The 18,812-nt window shown below is 37.5% G+C and overlaps 1 pseudogene; it reads right to left on the reverse strand.

Annotated features, from left to right (window-relative positions):
- Positions 1–17,482: 17,482 nt before the first annotated feature.
- LOC138818996 (tumor necrosis factor alpha-induced protein 8-like) lies at positions 17,483–18,315 on the reverse strand (annotated as a pseudogene).
- Between the last annotated feature and the right edge of the window lie 497 nt (positions 18,316–18,812).

Below are 18,812 nucleotides of genomic sequence, written 5' to 3' on the forward strand. Positions count from 1 at the left end.
CCGCGCGTCCTTGGTCCACGCCAGCTGCTGATCACCGATGGACGCGGGCCAGCCAGTCCCGCCGGACTCCCCTCGGGTCACTTTCTGTGCATTTTAAGCATTGCAAGTTGAAAAACAAAACAAAACAGCATTATGGGAAGGTGGTTCAGTGGTAGAGCTCTTGCCTTGCATGCATGAGGCCCTGGGTTCGATTCCTCAGCACCACATAAGCAAAAAGAAAAAAGCCGGAAGTTGTACTGTGGCTCAAGTGGTAGAGCACTAGCCTTGAGCTGAAGAGCTGAGGGACAGCGCCCAGACCCAGAGTTCAGGCCCCATGACCGACAAAAAGGAACCAATCCCCTCCCCCGCAAACCTCCCAGCATTATAATCTTAATTTTACAAATGAAAAGAACAAGCTTTTTTTGTACAAACCAAGGCAAAGAGAGATTACAAAGCATGTTTAAGGTGACATGGCTAGTGACAATCAAGAATTTAGATATGTATCTGACCCCTTGTTTGAGTACCCGATGGTGGTGACGTGAGGGGAGGAAGATAAACCAGAAAAAACATGATGTACTGAAGGACAACATCTCTCATGTCATAAATTGTTTTTGGCTGTTGTGATGGTCATTGCAGGTGGTGGTGGGTGGAGGAAGGAAGGCTGAAGTGAGCCAGGAAAAAGATAAATAGAAAGGGCTAAACCTGAGAGAGGAGAGAGAGGAAAGTAGAAAAAAAAGACTGGGAGGAAGAAGTAGTAGAGAACAAAGGATTGGAATAGGGTGACTTCTTTGTTCCCTTAGAGAACACAAGAGAAGTGGAAAGAAATAAGAAAAGAATCAGCTTTGGAACAAGAGATATTAATAGTGATCTAAGATGAATTCCCCATTGTATTCATCTGAGCAAAATAAATTCAATAGGATGTCATAATTGAAGTTCAACCAAAATACTGTGAATGGTCTGGAACTGGTTTGAAGAAACACAAACAGTCTAGGAGAGATTCTTTATTTTTCTGCCTTTAAAAAAGCTGCAGATAAATGTGCTTCTGATCAGAGAGGAAGCAAAGAGAGGGCACTGGGCCAAACATATGTAGGCAGGTGCTGTACAACTTCTCCACACAGCTCCACTTGTGGGTGACCTTGGCATTTAATGGAAAATGTGTGTTTCTCTGTGTGTGCATTGGGAGGAAGATGAGACCTCCCAGCTTATCTGGATTTGATATTGAGGTGATAGCTTAACACATCACTCTGAAGGGAGGGGTAATTCCCTATTCGTGTCTCATTCTTCCCTCTACCTCCACCCAAACTCACACCTATTCATCTGCTGGAATGATGAGGCGGCTGAACACCATCATTTGTTATACTGGCATAGCTTTTAAAGCAGCAGAAAATAAGTGTCTTCTGACTCACTCTTTTATTTCTAAAGTGAGCAGGATTTTCTTTTTTTTTTTTAATTTAATTTAATTTTATTTGTGAACATACTGTACAGAGGAGTTACAATTACATGGGCAGGATAATGCGTACATTTCTTACCAAGCATTGCAGCCTCCTCCTTTGTTTACCCTTCACATCCCTTCCCAGCCTCCCCCCTCCCCCCATCCCAATCCTATTCCTCCCCCCCCCCCCCCGCACCGACGTTGTAAAGCTCGTTTTGGACATGACAACTTGTGCTTCTCATTATTGCAACAGGTCCACCTATATCCTTATAGAACTGGTTTTTCCCCATCTCCTCCACTAGTTATACTGACATCAAATATAGTGAAAGCAGGGGTTATACTGTGGGGGAGGGACATACAAAGCAACAAAGAGATAATCTCATAAATGCGTTAGAAACACATGCATGAAAGAAAAAAACATTAAAATACACATCTAAGTGTTCATTTTCCTGACATCACATTATCTGACCTTTTCCGCTTGACTCATACATATACTAGATATTACAAATAAGGGAAACCATGGGACCTATGTTTCTTTGGGCCTGGCTTACTTCACTTAATATAATTTTTTCCAAGTTTTTCCATTTCTTAACAAATGGGAAAATGTCATTCTTTCTGATGGAGGCATAGAATTCCATTGTGTATATATACCACATTTTCTTGATCCATTCATCTACTGAGGGGCATCTGGGTTGGTTCCATATCTTAGCTATGGTAAATAATGCTGCAATAAACATAGTTGTGCTGGTAGCTTTAGTGTGGTCTTGTTTGTATACATTTGGGTAAATGCCCAAAAGTGGGATTGCTGGGTCATAGGGGAGTTCTATGTGAAGTCTTTTGAGGAACCTCCATACTGCTTTCCAAAGTGGTTGAACAAGTTTACATTCCCACCAACAATGAAGTAAGGTTCCTTTCTGTCCACATCCCCTCCAGCATCTATTGTTGTTAGAGTTCTTGGTTTTTGCCATTCTAACTGGAGTGAGGTGGAATCTCAATGTTGTTTTCATTTGCATTTCTTTTATGGCTAGGGATGTTGAACATTTCTTCATGTGTCTATTGGCCATCCTTCTTTCTTCTTCAGAGAAGTTTCTCTTTAAGTCTTTTGCCTACTTATTTATTGGGCAGTTGTTTCTTTGAGGATTTGTTGTTGGGTGGTTTAATTTTTTGAGTTTCAAGTATATTTTAGATATGAGACCCTTGTCCGTTGTATGGCTAGTAAAGATCTTCTCCCAATCCGTGGGCTTTCTATTGATCTTGCTAGCTATGTCATTTGCCCTGCAGAAGCTCTGCAACTTTATGCAATCCCATTTGTCCAACCTTTCTTTGATTTGTTGTGTTTCCGGGTCTCTATTCAGAAAATTTCGGCCTGAGCCAAGGAGACCTAGGGTTTCTCCTATTCCATCCTGTAATGTTTTCAGAGTGTCTGCTTTGACTTCAAGGTCTTTGATCCATTTGGAGTTGATTCTGGTGCAGGGTGATATATAAGGATCTAGCTTTAATTTTCTACATGTAGTTAACCAATTTTGCCAGCACCATTTACTGAAGAGGTTGTCTTTCTTCCATTCTATTGTTTTAGCTCCCTTATCGAAGATTAGATGGCTATAGGTCTGTAGGTTCATTTCTGGGTTTTCAATTCTATTCCATTGGTCCTGAGGTCTGTTCTTATGCCAATACCAAGCTGTTTTGATTACTATGGCTTTATAGTAGAGTTTGAAATTTGGTATTGATATTCCTCCAGCAGTGTTCTTTCCGTTGAGGAGTCTTTTATTTTTCCATATGAATTTTTGGATTGCCTCTTCTATTTCCTTGAAGAATGAGGTTGGAATTTTGATAGGTATGTGAGCAGGATTTTCTACTTTGCCTCTTAAGTCTCCATGGTTTGCAAATATGTCAGAAAAATAAAGCATAATGAGGTGGAGTAGATTGGTACCATCTAAGAGCAGGAGTGGTACTGGGCCCTAGCTTCAGCCAAAGTAGGTACATTAGTTTCTTAAGATGGCTATCACAAAGTCCTGTAAATTTGGTGCTTAAGACAACAGAAATTTATTCTTTCAGAGTTCTAGAGGGAAAATGTCAAGATCAAGGTACCAGCAAGGTTGTAGTTACTGTGAAACCCTGGATAATATTTCTAGCTTTTAGTTGTGGCTCACTCCAAATGTTTTCTGCTAGTGAAGAGTGCAAATGCCCTAGTCTTTGTCTGTCTCTTCAGATGTGTTTCTGCCTAAACATGTCTTTCCCTCTCCTCTTAGAAGGATATTGGTCGTATTGGACTAATAATGTCATTTTATCTTGAGCATATTAGTATACTTGCAAAGACTCTATTCCCAAGTAAGGTTTATAGTTGCCATGGATCACGGCTCCAGAATTTCTTTTTGGGTGACACATTACAACCCATAACAATAGGTGGTTAGGACTGATTGCTGGAGGGACAAACTATAGTGGGAACTTTTCTGTGTGCTGTTACTGAGGCTTGAACTCAGGGTTTCAGCACCGTCTCTTAGCTTTTCACTCAGGATTAGTGTTGTACCACTTGTGCTCCGGCTCCCAGCTACACCTCTGGCTTTTTGGTAGTTAATCAGAGATAAGAGGCTTATGAACTTTCCTGCCTGAACTGGCTTTGAATTGTTATCCTCAGATCTCAGTCTCCTGAGTAGCTAGGATTAAAAGCATGAGCCACCAGTGCCCAGCAAGTAGGAACTATTTGTAGTTTTATTAGCTGACTGGCATGGGAGTGTGGGGCAGAAGCCTGGTCAAAAGAGAAAGGAAAATGGAAAGTCAGAGTCAGTGCAAAGTCCATAGTATCCCACTATTCACTACAAGGAAACAGTCTAAAGTCTAGAGAAAAGGTTATAGGGTACATTGTCACTGGACTCTTGGAGGTATAGGTGGGCTTTTGTCTTTTGCCTTTGAAGAACATCATTGTGGCTTTGGCAGGCACATCCAAAGTTTCAGGGACACAGCACCATATGGCACCCGAAATGACACACTGAAGAACATTGAGAAATAACAGACATAGTAATGGGATAAAAGACAGTGGCAGGATAGGACCCTATTAAGATAGTTGCTAGGAAGTACCAGTGGGAAAAAAAGGGAAAAGGACAAGTCCCAAGGACCTCTAAAACTGTTGGTTCTCTAGTACTGTGCCCATACTGGTATTTGACAGAGATGAGATAGTATGAATGGAATGGGACACTATCAGTAATTACCCAAGGGCCGCTGGGACATCTCAGATTCATGGAAAAACACTACTTAACATTTTACAAGTTTGCATATATTTATGTGAAAATACCTAAGATATATAAAAGTGGAATATATTTACAATGTACAATGTATTTTTTGATATACATACATAAACCTTCATATTGTTAAAGTGAATAATCTGTCAGAAGGAGATGCTGTTTCTAATTATACATATTAAATTTCCAAACACCTAATTTCATAGAAGATATTTTTGTACAAATTTTACAGGTATTCAGGAGCAGGACAAATCAACCCCTGTTTTATTTCAACAGAGAACAGCTTTTTTGGATGCAACTATTTGGACAATAGATATGAAGAGGGCAAGCTACCTTTTCATTGTCTACAATCACTGTTTCTTTAAAAATTTTTATTTAAAAACCCATTCAACTCTCTTCATAAAACAAATAATACTGGACATAAAAGCACAGGAAGACCCTAACACGATTGAGTGTATGACTTTGGTACCCCCAATATTACCAGTAGATTTGCCACTTCCATAAAATAGGTCAAATAAAATTAATAGACAGCTACAGAATTTCCCATGCAACAGTAATAGAGTGTACATTCATTTCATCAGACCACAATTTTTCTCCAATATAGGTAAAATTTTAGGATATAAAGTAAGTTTTTAACAAATATGAGAACTTTTGAACTGATTTCCTATGTTTAATGAAGCACCATGGAATCAAATAAGAGCAACTGCAAGAGAAAATACAGGACATGAAAACATATGTAGATTGAACAATGTTCTGTTGAATGACCAATGAGTCATTGAAGAAATAAGAGGGGCATAGAAAATTCCTAGAAGCAAATGTAAAATTAACCCCAACATATTCAAATCTATGAGATGCAATGAAAGCAGTCCCAAGAACTAATTTTATAGCTATACATGCCTACAGTTAAAAAATCAGGAATAGTTCATTTTCAACAGTGTCTAGTGAGTATGACTGCTGCATTTGTTTACCCTTTGTCCCACTATTTCTGTACTCCCCCTTGCTCTCCTCCAAATAGATTTACTTACATACAAGACAAAAGGTATAGAAAGCAGAAACAGTGACAAAGGAGAAAAACAAAACAAAAACAAACCAAAACTAAACAACAACAACAAAAAAACGAGAAGCAAAATAACATAAAATCTCTTGTTTCCATTTCTTGGACTGGGCGAACAAGAGGTGACACTGTTCAAAAAGAAATGTACTCATTACCTGACTTAAGCAACTGTAACCCCTCTCTACAGCAACCTTACAGTAATAAAAGTCAGGGATATGCTAAATAAATAGCCTAATGATATGTCTAAGAATCTTAAAAATATAAGAACAAATGAAATCAAAACTTAGGAAAAAGGAAGAATTAAAAAATCAGAGTTGGAATTAATGAAATATATATAACAATAAAATATATAATAGTAGAATAATAACAATAAAGGATTAATGACAGAGTTGGTTCTTTGAAAGAATGAACACACTTGACAAATTCTTAGCTGAACTATAAGAAGGAATATCCAGAGGATCATTAGGGAAACAAACTCCAATAAACAGAAAAATATGAAAGAAATGGACAGATTTTTAGATACAGATGTCCAAGAAAATACAAATCACTTAAAAAACAAGTAATGATACTGAAACAGTAATTTTAAAAACCTGACAAGGAAGAAAAGCCCAGGACTGGATAGATTCACTATTGAAGTGAAAAATCTCTCTAGAGGAATAGCAAACAACTTTGCCACTGAAACTATTCTACAACACACAAAGACAAGCAAAACTTCTAAAATTATTCTGTGAGGCCAGATACAAAAGCCCAATAAAGATTCAACAATAGAGAAGACTATAGGCCAATTTCTTTGATGAATATAGATGCAGAAATCCTCAATAAAATACTTTCAAACTGAACTCAATAACTCATTAAAAAGATCATATATGATTATCGATTTGATCAGTCCAGAGATTCAAGGATGATTCAACATTCACAAATTGATAAATGTAATGTTACATAAACAGAAGCAAGAACAAGAATCATACCATCATCTCTTTAGATGAAGAAAAAGCCTTTGACAAGATTCACCATCCTTTTATGATCAAAGCTCTGAATAAACTAGAACCAGAATTTATATCTCAACATTATAGAGATGATGGATAAGAATTTTATAACCACCATTACACTGAATGATAAAACTGAAATTATTTCCTCTAAAGTCAGGAAAAAGGCAATCTGCAACAGTCCTTATTTAATGCAGTGCTTTATTATCCAGAGCAATAAAAGAAAGAAATGAAGGAAATACAAACAGGAAAGAAAAATTCAAATTATTCATAAAGGATATGGTTCTATACTTAAAAGTCTTCAATGACTCCACTAGAAGACTTAGGCCTGATACATACTTTAAGCAAAGCAGCAGGACACAAAACCAATGTACAAAATCCCAGTAGCCTTTCCATATTCCAACAAAAATCCCCAAAGAACAAATCATCAAAAAATAACTGCCCAATTAACAAATGGGCTAAATAAAGACTTAAAGAGAGACTTCTCTGAAGAGGAAATAAGAATGGCCAATAGACACATGAAGAAATATTCAACCTCCCTAGCCATAAAAGAAATGCAAATCAAGACAACACTGAGATTCCACCTTACCCCAGCTAGAATGGCTATAATCAAGAAATCTAGTAGCAACAGATGCTGGAAGGGATGGCCAAAAGGGAACCCTATTGCATTGTTGATGGGAGTGTAAACTTGTTCAACCACTCTGCAAAGCAGTGTGGAGGTTCTTCAGAAGACTCCACATAGAGCTTCCCTCTGACCCAGCAATCCTACTTTTGGGCATTTACCCAAATGATCACAAACAAGGTCATACCAAAGCCACCAGCACAACTATGTTTATTGCAGCATTATTTACAATAGCTAAGATATGGAATAGACCCAGATGTCCTTCAGTAGATGAATGGATCAAGAAAATGTGATATATATATATATATATGTGAGATATATATATATATATATATATATATATATATATATATATATGTACCCACACAATGGAATTCTATACCTCCATCAGAAAGAATGACATTGCTTTTTTTTGGTCAGGAAATGGAAAGACTTGAAAAAAATTATATTAAGTGAAGTAAGCCAGGCCCAAAAAACATAGGTCCCATGGTTTCCCTTGTTTGCAGTGACTAGTGCATGTCTAGGACAAGCAGAGTAGGTCAAAGGCTTTGTACATACGACCATATGAGATAATGTTAAGCAAAATGTACCCCGACAGGGACACAAGAGTTTTTTCTCTTGCTTGCTAGTGTTTTTAATGTATTTACAACACACTATGTGATTTTTTTTGTTTCTATTGTATGTTCTTCCCCCACAGTATAACCCCTGTTTTCACTAGATTTGATGCCGGTGGGAGGGGAAGAGATATTGCCGAATGCTTAAATGGGGATGCAGGCTGACCCATTGTGACGTTGAGATGTACAGGACACTATATTGAAAATGAACGTTACAATGTTGGGGTGAGGGGGGGCAGGAGGAGTTGGGGAGGTGGGGAGGGAAGTGATGGTAGGGGGAAAATAAAGGAGGAGATAACAATGCTCGCTATGAAATGTACTCATTACCCTACTCATGTAACTGTAACCCCTCTGTACAACAATTTTACAAAAAAAATGCATTGAAAAAGATGTCAGGAAAGCATTCTAGTTTGTAATAGCCTTAAAAATAACCCAGGCATAAAGTTAGCTAAAGTTCTTAACTATCTATACAACTAAACTATAAAGTACTAAACAAAGAAATTGTAGAAGACACTAGAATATGGAACGATCTCCCATGTTCATGGATTGGCAGAATACATCTTGATAAGGTGGCCATACTACCAAAACCAATATGCAAACTGTGCAATTACCATCAAAATTCCAATGATATTCTTCACATAAATAGAACAAATAATCCTAAATTTATATGTGGACACAAAAGACCTTGAATAATGAAAGCAATAGTGAGGAAAACAACAACAAAACAAACAAAAACAATATTGGAGGTATATACCAGACTTTGAACTACCGATCCATAGTAATGAAATAGCATGATATTAGTACACAAACAAACATGTATACCAGTGGAATAGCAGAGAAGATCCAGAAATGAGCCCAAGCAGATACTGACAAAGGTGCTAAAAAACATACATTAGGAAAAAAGCTTAAAAAACTGGGTCTGTTGTATTAGTCGGTTTTCTACTTGAAAGGAGACTGCCATCACTACCTGATAAATTAAATCTCTTGCCCTATAAGTGCCTATATTTATTTATTAAAAATATTTTTTTTGACCAGTCATGGGGCCTGAACTCTGGGCCTGGGCTCTGTCCCTTACCTCTTCAGCTCAAGGCTAGTGCTCTACTGCTGGAGCCATAGCGCCACTTCTGACTTTTTCTGCTTATGTGGTGCTGAGGAATCGAATCCAGGACCTCATGCATGCAAGGCAAGCACTCTACCACTGCCAGCCCTAAAAATTTATTTTTACCTTCCTAGCCCTAAAAATTTATTTTTTTACCTCGTTGTTCTCTCTTTAGTGGCTTGTTTCCTAAGTTCCTTGTAATAGTTGTTGGGCCTACTCCCCTTTGACCTACAGTTTGGAAGATTATTTCATTAATAGACACACAGGAAGAGATGGCTTACATCAAACAAAACAAAACAAAATGTTGTCATGTTATATAGTTCCTTAACTATTAACTTTTCAGGCTTTCTACACCTTTTGCCCTTCAAACACCGAAATCCATTCAAAGCCCTCATTAACAAAAACAGGACCTCATGAGCATCACCGACATGCTTTTAAATAACAACTGCCACAGAAATATCTCAAAGTGATTGGATAACCTGTTTCAGGTCATATGACTAGTAAATATATAAAGATAAAAAATGAACAAAACTGTCTGAATAAATCCTGGTCTTTCTGTGATTTGTTTGTATTCTTCATGTGTTCAAATGTAATGATTGTTTGATGCACTGCTGAAGCTGGTATCCATATTAGCGAAGAAAGTGTTGTCCTAAATGTAGCTTTTAAATTTTGCAAAGATTTGTTGTGATTATTTCAGTTTGTGAGGCATAACTGGCTATACCTGCTGTATGATTTATCTTGCATTATATTTCCCAGAAGGGTCTAAATGCTCATAGAACCAAGCTTGTGAGTTTGGTACTACTCTAAATGTAGGCAAACATTTTTTTCAATGATAAATTAACACAGTACATGTTTTGCTTGGAAAAGTAAGGATTTCTCTATACCAGTATGAGTTGTTTTTTTCTCTTCTTAATTTCACACAATAAAACTGGGATAAGAAGACAAAAAAAGTATTTTTTTATTGCCAGGTGCTGATGGCTGAGATCTGAAGATCATGAGATTGTTCAAAGCCAGCCAGGGCAGGAAAGTCCGTGAGAATCTTATCTTCATTAACCACCAACAAACAACAAACAAACAAAAACCCAAAAACAAAACAGAGCTGGAGCTGTTGCCCAAGTGGTAGAGTGCTAATCTTGAGTGAAAAAAGCTCAGGGACAGTGCCTAGGTCTAGAGTTCAAGTCCCAGGATCATACACAAAAATTTATTTTTATTAGCATATATTGGTTGTACAATGGGGTTCTATTGTGATATTTCCATACTGTGCTAGTATGTGTGTGTGTGTGTGTGTGTGTGTGTGTGTGTGTGTGTGTGTGTGTGTTTGGGAGAGAGAGAGAGAGAGAGAGAGAGAGAGAGAGAGAGAGAGAGAGAGAGAGAGAGAGAGAGAGAGAGAGAGAGAGAGAGAGAGAGAGAGAGAGAGAGAGAGAGAGAGAGAGTCAGTCCTGGAGTTTAAACTCTGGGCCTGGGTGCTGTCCCTGAGCTTTTTTGCTCAAGGCTGGCACTCTACCACTTGACACACAGCTTCACTTCCAGCTATTTGATGGTTAAGTGGATGTAAGAGTCTCATGGGTGCCTGGGGTGGCTTTGAACTGCAATCCTTAGGTCACAGCTTCCTGAACAGCTAGGAGCCACAGGCACTCACTTTCACTGTTCCATTTTCATATATGAGTATAAAGTGCTTTGACCATAATCACCCTCCTCTACTCTCCCATTCACCCTCTCACCTTCCATCTCCCAACAGAGCCTATTATATATGTTCCTGTTATTAATGTTATTTAGTGTATTAATATGCAAAAGGATTTCATCATTGTATTTTATATCATCTTACATTATACATTGGTCAGATTAACCCCCTCTGTTGCTTTTTTATTCCATGTCCTTGTTTACCTCTGTATGATTTAATAGCTTTTGAGAAGCTTCTTATGTTATCTGAACACATAGATAATATATTTCAATATTATTAATTTTCCAACATCTTTCTCCATCATCTCTCTAAATAATCCTTCAATTATGATTGTATTCTGTATTCATTTGTACATACAAATATGTGCATACATCTATATGCATTTGTATCTTTTAGGACTAAATTCTGCTTTTGAGAGAAAATATGTGGCCTTCGTCCTTCTGAACTTTTCTTACTTTGCTTAGCAGGCTCATCTTCAGATCTGTCCATATGGCTACCAATGTTATAACTTCATTCTTTATAGCCAAATAATGCTCTTTTTGGTATATGCCCCACATTTTCTTGAATGTGGAACTCTAAGCTGCTTCCATAGGTTGGCTGTCTCAGTAATATTGCAATTTGCAGTATTTGGGGTGTATGGCCAAGAGTGATATTGCAGGATCATGTGCTAGTTTTATTTTTAGATTTTTTAAAAACCTCCATATTGATATACTAGTTATAGTTGCATTACTTTGCATTACTAATAGTGTACAAGAGTTCCCTTTTACCCTAAGCCTTACCAGCACTTATTGTTTGGGCTTATTTTTTGTCATTTAACAAAGCAGCTTAAAAACTGTGAGAACCCCTCTGTACAGGATTTTCACAATAAAAAAACTTATTAAAAACCTGAGAAAATGAGATGACACTGTTCAAAAATAAATGTACTCAATACCTGATTTATGTAACTGAACATCATCTTTGTAATTAAAATAAAACAAAAACAAAAACAAAATCCAAAGCAGCTTATGAATACAATATGGCCAGTGATTTTGAGCATTAAAAAAATTATTGTAAAGATTCTGTATGGAGGAGTTAGTTACATGAGTAAGGTAATGAGCACATTTCTTGTCAAACATTGTTACCGCCTCCTGTTTTTTTCAGATGTTGAGCATATTTTTTTATGCATTTATTGGCCATCTGTACTTCTTTTGTAAATGTTCAGTTTATTTTCTCCTTTACTATTTGGGTTGTTGATTCTTTGGGAGCTCAAAGATGAGCTCCCCATTTGCCCGTATATTATTAACCTATTGTCAGATGTATATCATTTTATGCCAATAGTATGGAAGGTCTGTGATAGTCAATTAGATTATCACCTTCCATGCACTCCGGTTCCATGATTCCTTCACACTGAGCCTGTTCAGGCTACCTTACACTTGTGTTTTATTCCCCAGTAGTCTTGTGAAGATACCAATAGAGAAGCATTCAGATGTGATCTCATCCTGCTCTCTATTAATACAATAATATAATGTAATTCTACAGTACAATGACTTTTGAATATCTGTAATGAATTGATAGTAATCTTTAAACAAGTGCATATGTACATGTGAAGATTTAACCTCAGAACCTGGTTATAGAAAGCCTTTGCGAAATGGTAGTGGTGACAATGATGATGATAATAACAGTGTTGGTATTGGCAATAATACTCAGAGTTTTGTGCTTGTGTATCTTTGTGAACAGCAAAACTTCCAGTATGTATCCCTTTGTTGCTTCAGACTCAATATATTAAAAGCCAAACTTATGATATTTCATCACAGGCCAGGTCTTTCTTCTTGTATATATATATATATATGGAGTACAAAATGAGGCTTTGATGTTTTTTATATATACATATATATGGAAAAATTAAATCAAGCTAATTAATATGTATTATTGCTTCACCAACATATCTTCTTTTATGGTGAGAATATTTAAAAAATCTATTCTTTTAGCAATATTGAAATAGTTGAAATATGTAGTATATTATCATAAATGCTCATCCATAGATCTCTAAAACTTATTCTTACTGCTTATCTGAAACTGTTTCTTTTGATTAACATGTCTTTATTCCATATCCTTCTACATCCCCACAGCTTCTGCTAGCCACCATCCTCTCTCCTGCTTCTGTAAGTACAGTTTTCTTAGATTGCATATATAAGTGAGATCATGCAGTACTTGTCTTTCTGTGCCTGGTTTATTTCACTTAGCAGGACATACACCAGGTTCATCCCCATTGTTACAAAAGTCATTCCATTTTGATGCACATTCCTCTCCACCTCTCTCTGTCTGCAGGGTCATAGGGGTCTAGGAGCCAGGTTTGTTTGCTTGCTATGTGTCTCCAGGGCCTGTCACACTTGAATGAAGGAAAGTCTGAATTTGAGCCGTTGTTAAGTTCAATCGCTTCAGTTTCCATTCTTTCTGCACATTTTTATATTATGCACCTGTGATGCAAAAGTTTCTGTGGGGATAATGGCTTGGCTATACAGCAGCTATAAATCTGTGGGCAGGGAAAGTGCTCCTCTAGTTTTGCTTGGTTTAAACAGTCTGAATCCTGTGTCACTGACAAGGAGAACAAGTAGATGGAAAGCATTAAGAAGCAGCCAATAAAGTTTTGAAGTCCACCGTTTGGTAATGTTTGGGATGCAAATAAGTCCAGAGCTGTAGCATACAGATGTTCATTAACTAAAATACTATTAAAATATTTGAACATCATCTTTGGTCATGGTAGCTGGTGAAAATATGGAGCAGTAAGGGAAGAGGAAATAGCAGAAGAGATTTAAGATAATCATGAACAAAGTAAAAATTTAAAAATCCAACAACTTTTTCTAGTAGTCTCTATTTTGATCTTACCTTCAAAGCCACTCAATCTTAATCCTTCCTAATAGAATCCTAACTTTGTTCAAGATCCATGCTTCTTTATGAGTTTCTGAGGAAGCCACCCTCATGGATGAGTAAATCCAGGGTAGTCTACACTGGCCAGTGTCAGTTATAGTGTTCTTCATACTATGTCTATTTCTGGCAATGAAGTGAGGCTGCTGAATGGAATTTTTTCCCATTGTTTTGACTTTTAAGTACATAGCTATGATGTGTTTATGTGTGGATATCTGAAATTTTCTACTAAAAATTTTGAGCTTCTTGAACTTCTTTGTTTTAATCATAGTTATGAAAATTTAAATGATTTATTTAAGTATGTTTTATGCTTATCCACATTTTCCCATTCTTCTTAGGATTCCTGTTATGAATGTCATGCACACATACTTGCCAACAATGTCTACTGCTCAAATTTACCCCTTGTCACTTTTCCCTCTTTCTCCCTCCCCTTTGCAAAAATGATTTCAACAGGTCTCATGGTTTTATTTTCATGCGTGCATATAAAGTACTTCATATTCACCCTTCTTTACCCTTTTCATTCATCCTCTCAATTCCCATCTCCCAGCAGAGCCAGTTATGCATTCCTGTCATTTATTTTCTTTACTATACTAATATGCAAAGGAGTTTCATGCATACATTATACTTTAGACAAATGAACCTCCTCTATTGCTCTTTTTCCATGGCCCCCTCATCCTTCTATGATTCAATGGTGTTTGAAGAGTTGCCTTATGCCACCTTCATGCATAGACAATGTACTTCTCTCTCTCCAGATATATATGCATATATTATACCTAAAATATTTTAGGTGTAGATTCTACAGATAAGCAAAATTTGCTTTACACACACACACACACACACACACACACACACACACACACACACACAGAATCTTTATCCATTCATTGCATAAAGCAGCATCTTGGCTGATGCTAGCATTTGGCTACTGTGCTATTACCAGGACTTAATCTCAGCCTGTCCAATAATTAAGATTACAGACGTGAGCCCCCAGTGCTTTGCTTCCAGTAGTTTTGGTTTTTAAAAATAGATTCACCTTCAGATTTTGTAAGTCTTTGTGATTGATTTCCAGAGTTCTAAAAAGTGTTGATTTGAATAAATTTCCCAATAGTTTCATGACTTATATGGAGATGTAGATTTATAGAGATACTTTCTCTGCTATTCTGAAATTCTGCTTTCCCTTAATTTCATTTTATCTTGTGTTTTGATTGTTCCCCCCCTTCATGGGCAAAATGGCTAGGAAGCATCATTTCTCAATCTAATAAATTAAGATCACAATGTATGTGCAACTCTGGCCAAATACTCCATTTGTATTTAAATGATTATAGTCCTATTGAAAAAAAAATTTCTACCCATAGTGTGTATCCTTGGAATCAGACATAGGTCCTTCTTTTCCATATCTAGAATGTAGGAGTGGTATTAGCATTCCAAACATTCTAGATTCTACTCACTAATATCAAGTTAAAAAGAAAGAATTTGAACATTGTTAGGGAAGAATCTGACATTCTTCACTAAACATTTAGATCATGCCATATCATTAGACAATATTATCTTAGTTATTTAACCCCTTGTATTTAAGCTACTACTCTTTCTTCTGGATACTTATAGCAGAAATAAGGGAGAAAGGCTATGCCAAAAGCTAGCTAGAGACTATTTTAAGATATTATTACTCCTCCCTTATTTATTTTTTGGGTAATGACACTGATCATGTACATGCATGGCAAATAATATATGCTGAATGAATGTCTTAACAATGCAAACATTTAAGTTTTGGCTATTTTTGCTTTTGCAGATGATGGTAATGTACTTTGTTTATACTTTTTGCTTTTGTATCAGTACTGGGGCTTGAACTCAGGACCTTATATTCTTTTTAAAATTTATTTCTTTTGTTGGTTGTGGGGCTTGAACTCAGTGTGTGGGTGTTGTCTAGCACTCCAGCCACAGCTCCACTTCTGTTTTTTTTTTTCCTGGTGGTTAATTGGAGATAAGAGTTTTATGGACTTTCCTGCCCAGGCTGTCTTTGAGCCACAATCCTTAGATCTCAGCCTCCTGAATAGCTAGTATCATAGCTGTGAGCCACCAGTGTCTGGCAGGGCCTCACATTCTTCCTTATTTATTTATTTGTTTATTTATTTTTTACTCAAGGCTAGCATTCTACCACTTGAGCCACATGCCACCTCTGGCCTCAACTGGAGATAAGACTCTCACAGACTTTTCTGCCAAAGCTGTCTGAATTTTTTTTGTTGTTGTTGGTGATGGGTCTTGAACTCAGGGCCTGGGCACTGTCCCTGAACTCTTTCAGCTCAAGATGAGTGCTCTACCACTTGAACCACAGCACCATTTCTGGTTTTCTGGTGGTTAATTGATGATGAGTCACATGGACCTTCCTGCTTGGGCTGGCTTTGAACCGTGACCCTCCGATCACAGCCTTCTGAGCAGCTAGGATTACAGGTGTGAGCCACCCACAGGTGCCTGGCTTTGTCTTTGAATCTTGACCTCCAAATTTCAACCTTCTGAGTAGCTAGGATTAAAGATGTGATCCACCAGTGCTCAACTTGGTAATTCACTTTTTCCCCATAACATTCATTGCTTTTTATTGTTCCAAGATTCAGAACAGTCTATATTTTCTTTTACATGTAAAACGGGATAATAATAGAGATTTCTCGGTACATTTTCCAGATTACATCAAAATTAATTCCTAGAAAAGGATTTCAAGGAAATGATATACTTTTACATTTTTGAGAATTTAAATATCACTGCTGGTACTGAAAATCAGTACCCAAGTTTAGAAGTACATTTTTACCTTTTATTTTTTTTGGGTCCGGTCGTGGGGCCTGAAATTGGCCTGGGTGCTGTCCCTCAGCTGTTCAGCTCAAGGCTAGTGCTCTACCACTTGAGCCACAGCACCACTTCCAGCATTTTTCTTTTTGCTTATGTGGTGCTGAGGAATTGAACCCAGGGCCTTATGAATGCAAGGCAAGCGTTCTACAACTGAGCCACTTTCCCAGCCCTAGAAGTACATTTTTACATTGGAAATTATTTGCAATGAATAATATACTTCATTGTACAGTAATGATTTCAGATGCAAAGTTTTCTGTTTTGCAGAGGATCCAACATGACTACTTTGCATTGAAATCTTAAATATCAGTGACATAATGTTTAACAAAAATCAAGAGTGATCAGGGTGCCAGTGGTTCACATCTGTGATCCTAGTTTGAGATCTGAGGACTACAGTTCAAAACAATCCCAGGCAGGAAGGTCCATGTGACTCTTATAATCAATTAACAACCAGAAAGCCAGAGGTGGAGCTGTGGCTCAAGTGGTAGAGTGGTAGGCTTGAGCATAAAAGCTTAGTGCCCAGGTCCAGAGTTCAAGATCAATGACTTGCACATACACACACACACACACACACACACACACAATCAAGAATGGATTTGAAAACAGTTTTTTTAAAAAAAGCAAACAACATCAGGAAGGAGTTTTTTTTTAACCTTCTTAGAGAGATGCATATATATAGTACAGCATAAAAGTGAGTCAAGTTCATAACTCTGTATATATTAGGAATATCCACTGCAGCACTCCATGAGTATGGTCTGCAGCCATACTCATATTTCTTTGGTAACTACCTTTGAATTATCAACCAGTCATCTTTCCCATGACCTGCCATTCTGAGGAGAATTCTGACTAGAATTTCTTGGCAATATACTCTGCTTCCAATAAAACAAGTGCCAATACAGAACTACTATTATTGTCTGAAATGGGCCAAATCTTTCTGAAATATGTGTAATCTTATTGTTTATTTTTGTTAATGTCTTTCCTTCATGGACCAGCAGTGCTCTGTCTTCAAATAAATCATAGTCAGGTCTTAATTCCCATGCTCATATATTCAACATTTTGTTGATGTCACCATAAAGTTTTATTAAGTGAAGTTTAAAATTTTCAAAGAGGTTATACAAGGCAGTAAAAAGAACTCGCAGTGTAAAAAAAATGATTGGAGACATTATTAATCCATGTGACTTGGTGGTGAGGTGACATTGACATTGAATGATCTGGTTGGAGTAGCTCCCGACATTCACTCAACAGCCTGGCTAACACATTCCTGTCAAAGGTGTAATCCACCTGATGGAAACTGATCAGGGTCATGGCAAGCTGATGAACTTTTTTTTATTGTAAAGGTGATGTACATTGGGGTTACAGCTATACACAAGTCAGGTAATGTGTACATTTTTTTTGGAACAATGTCACTCCTGCCCTAATTTTCTTCCCTCTTGACCCTCCTCCCCCCAAGTTGTATATAGTTCATTTCCAACAGTGTCTAGTGAGTATCACTGGTTAAATTTCTCCATCAGTGCCAGCTTGTCTTGCTTAAACTGATTATTTCCATAAAGAATGGCCAGCTTGATGATGGTTTGAGGTTCTTGTTGACTTTCTCCACTTCCTTCTTCTGGGTATACTCATTAATCCCTTGGTAGAGTCATGCAACACCTTGGTGCTTGTGCCATTAATCAAGGTGGTAGCAATGAATGTGGACACCATTTTACCAAAAATCTTTTTTTTTTTTTGTTGGTCATGGGTCAAGGTCTGGGTGCTTTCCCTGAGCTCTTTCTGCTTAATGTTAGTGCTCTACCACTTTGAGCCACAGCACCACTTCACTACCCAAAGTCTTATGTGCCTGAATGGCCAGGTTTTTGGAATTGAAGACATCTGTGGCCAATTGCCAGACTTTGTTCAAGTCCAATTCTCCACGGATGGCCCTGAGCACACTGATTGAAAATTCACTTTTAATCTCCATTTTATAAATGTTGCTGCTATATATACAACACGTAGGCAGAGGATTTCTGACTTACTGATACTCCACTTTGAAATCTACTCTGAGGAGAGGTATGCCATAACTTTCCCCTTAGAATGATTCCATTCTATTCTCAAACAATAAAAACTATATCATCTGGTCTACAGAAAGTTAACTTCACATTATAAACCAAGACATCAGTGCCTAAAATATGTAAAACAGCAAGTTAAGCATGTGGCAAAGGCTGGGAAGGTGGCTCAGTGGTAGAGCACTTGCCTTGCATGCCTGAGGCCCTGGGTTCAATTCCTCAGCACCACATAAACAAAAAGAAAAAAGCCAGAAGTGGCGCTGTGGCTCAAGTGGTAGAGCGCTAGCTAGCCTTGAGCTGAAAAGCTGAGGGACAGCCCCCAGGCCCAGTG

Source organism: Dipodomys merriami, unplaced genomic scaffold (genome assembly GCF_024711535.1).
Source record: "Dipodomys merriami isolate MVZ:Mamm:240054 unplaced genomic scaffold, mDipMer1.0.p SCAF_8, whole genome shotgun sequence".
NCBI classification, from domain to species: Eukaryota; Metazoa; Chordata; class Mammalia; order Rodentia; family Heteromyidae; genus Dipodomys; species Dipodomys merriami.